Genomic DNA, 2,972 nt, shown 5'->3' with positions numbered 1-2,972 from the left:
TATGCATGCTCTAACCATTCAACTCATGGTAAATCGCCCTTACTTCAGACAAGACGGACATGCATAGCAACTCACATGATATTCAACAAAGTGTTGATGGCGTCCCCAGGAACATGGTTATCGCTCAACAAGCAACTTAATAAGAGATAAAGTGCATAAGTACATATTCAATACCACAATAGTTTTTAGGCTATTTGTCCCATGAGCTATATATTGCAAAGATGAAGAATGGAAATTTTAAAGGTAGCACTCAAGCAATTTACTTTGGAATGGCGGAGAAATACCATGTAGTGGGTAGGTATGGTGGACACAAATGGCATAGTGGTTGGCTCAAGGATTTTGGATGCATGAGAACTATTCCCTCTCGATACAAGGCTTAGGCTAGCAAGGTTATTTGAAACAAACACAAGTATGAACCGGTGCAGCAAAACTCACATAAAAGACATATTGTAAACATTATAAGACTCTACACCGTCTTCCTTGTTGTTCGACCCTTACTAGAAATTATCTAGACCTTAGAGAGACCAATTATGCAAACCAAATTTTAGCAAGCTCTATGTATTTCTTCACTAATAAGTGCAAAGTATATGATGCAAGAGCTTAAACATGAGCACAACAATTGCCAAATATCACATTATCCAAGACATTTTACCAATTACTACATGTAGCATTTCCCGTTTCCAACCATATAACAATTTTAACGAAGCAGATTCAACCTTCGCCATGAATATTATGAGTAAAGCCTAAGGACATATTTGTCCATATGCAACAGCGGAGCGTGTCTCTCTCCCACACAATGAATGCTAGGATCCAACTTTATTCAAACAAAACAAAAACAAAAACAAACAGACGCTCCAAGCAAAGTGCATAAGATGTGATGGAATAAAAATATAGTTTCACTAGAGGAACCTGATAATGTTGTCGATGAAGAAGGGGATGCCTTGGGCATCCCCAAGCTTAGACGCTTGAGTCTTCTTGAAATATGCAGGGGTGAACCACCGGGGCATCCCCAAGCTTAGAGCTTTCACTCTCCTTGATCATATTGTATCATCCTCCTCTCTTGATCCTTGAAAACTTCCTCCACACCAAACTCAAAACAACTCATTAGAGGGTTAGTGCACAATCAAAATTCACATGTTCAGAGGTGACATAATCATTCTTAATACTTCTGGGCATTGCACAAAGCTACTGAAAGTTAATGGAATAGAAAAATCCATCAAGCATAGCAAAACAGGCAATGCGAAATAAAAGGCAGAATCTGTCAAAACAGAACAGTTTGTAAAGATGAATTTCTAAGAGGCACTAGACTTGCTCAAATGAAAATTCTCAAATTTAATGAAAATTTTGTACATATCTGAGGATCACTCACGTAATTGGCATAATTTTCTGAGTTACCTACAGAGAATTAGGCCCAAATTCGTGACAGCAAAGAAATCTGTTTCTGCGCAGTAATCCAAATCTAGTATGAACCTTACTATCAAAGACTTTACTTGGCACAACAATGCAACAAAATAAGATAAGGAGAGGTTGCTACAGTAGTAACAACTTCCAAGACTCAAATATAAAATAAAAGTGCAGTAGTAAAATCATGGGTTGTCTCCCATAAGCGCTTTTTTAACGCCTTTCAGCTAGGCGCAGAAAGTGTATATCAAGTGTTATCAAGAGACGAATCATCAACATCATAATTTGTTCTGATGATAGAATCAAAAGGTAACTTCATTCTCTTTCTAGGGAAGTGTTCCATACCTTTCTTGAGAGGAAATTGATATTTAATATTACCTTCCTTCATGTCAATAATAGCACCAACAGTTCGAAGAAAAGATCTTCCCAATATAATGGGACAAGATGCATTGCATTCAATATCCAAGACAACAAAATCAACGGGGACAAGGTTATTGTTAACGGTAATGTGAACATTATCAACTCTCCCCAAAGGTTTCTTTGTAGAGTTATCAGCAAGATTAACATCCAAATAACAATTTTTCAATGGTGGCAAGTCAAGCATGTTATAGATTTTTCTAGGCATAACGGAAATACTTGCACCAAGATCACATAAAGCATTACAATCAAAGTCATTGACCTTCATCTTAATGATGGGCTCCCAACCATCCTCTAACTTCCTAGGAATAGAAGCTTCACGATTTAATTTCTCTTCTCTAGCTTTTATGAGAGCATTTGTAATATGTTTTGTAAAGGCCAAATTTATAGCACTAGCATTAGGACTCTTAGCAAGTTTTTGTAAGAACTTTATAACTTCAGAGATGTGGCAATCATCAAAATCCAAACCATTATAATCTAAAGCAATGGGATCATTATCCCCAATGTTGGAAAAAATTTCAGCAGTTTTATCACAGGCAGTTTCAGCACTTTTAGCACTTTCAGGCAGTTTTTCACGCTTTGCATTAGAAGTGGAAACATTGCCAACACCAATTATTTTACCATTAATAGTAGGAGGTGCAGCAACATGTGAAGCATTAGCATTACTAGTGGTGGTAATAGTCCAAACTTTAGCTATATTATCTTCTTTAGCATTTTCTTCTTTTTCCCACCTAGCACGCAATTCGGCCATCAATCTTATATTCTCGTTAATTCTAACTTGGATGGCATTTGCTGTAGTAACAATTTTATTATTATTATTTTCATTAGGCATAACTTTCGATTTCAAAAGATCAACATCAGCACTATCGACTTTAGAAGCGAGTATATCAATTTTCCCAAGCTTTTCTTCAACAGATTTGTTAAAAGCAGTTTGTGTACTAATAAATTTTTTAAGCATAGCTTCAAGTCCAGGGGGTGTGTTCCTATTATTGTTGTAAGAATTTCCATAAGAATTACCATAACCGTTACCATTATTATAAGGATATGGCCTATAGTTGTTACTAGAATTGTTCCGATAAGCATTGTTGTTGAAATTATTATTTTTTAATGAAGTTTACATCAACATGTTCTTCTTGAGCAACCAATGAAGCTAA

The sequence above is a fragment of the Lolium perenne genome, chromosome 3, assembly GCF_019359855.2.
Source record: "Lolium perenne isolate Kyuss_39 chromosome 3, Kyuss_2.0, whole genome shotgun sequence".
Lineage (NCBI taxonomy): Eukaryota > Viridiplantae > Streptophyta > Magnoliopsida > Poales > Poaceae > Lolium > Lolium perenne.
Note: the sequence above shows the minus strand (reverse complement) of the source record.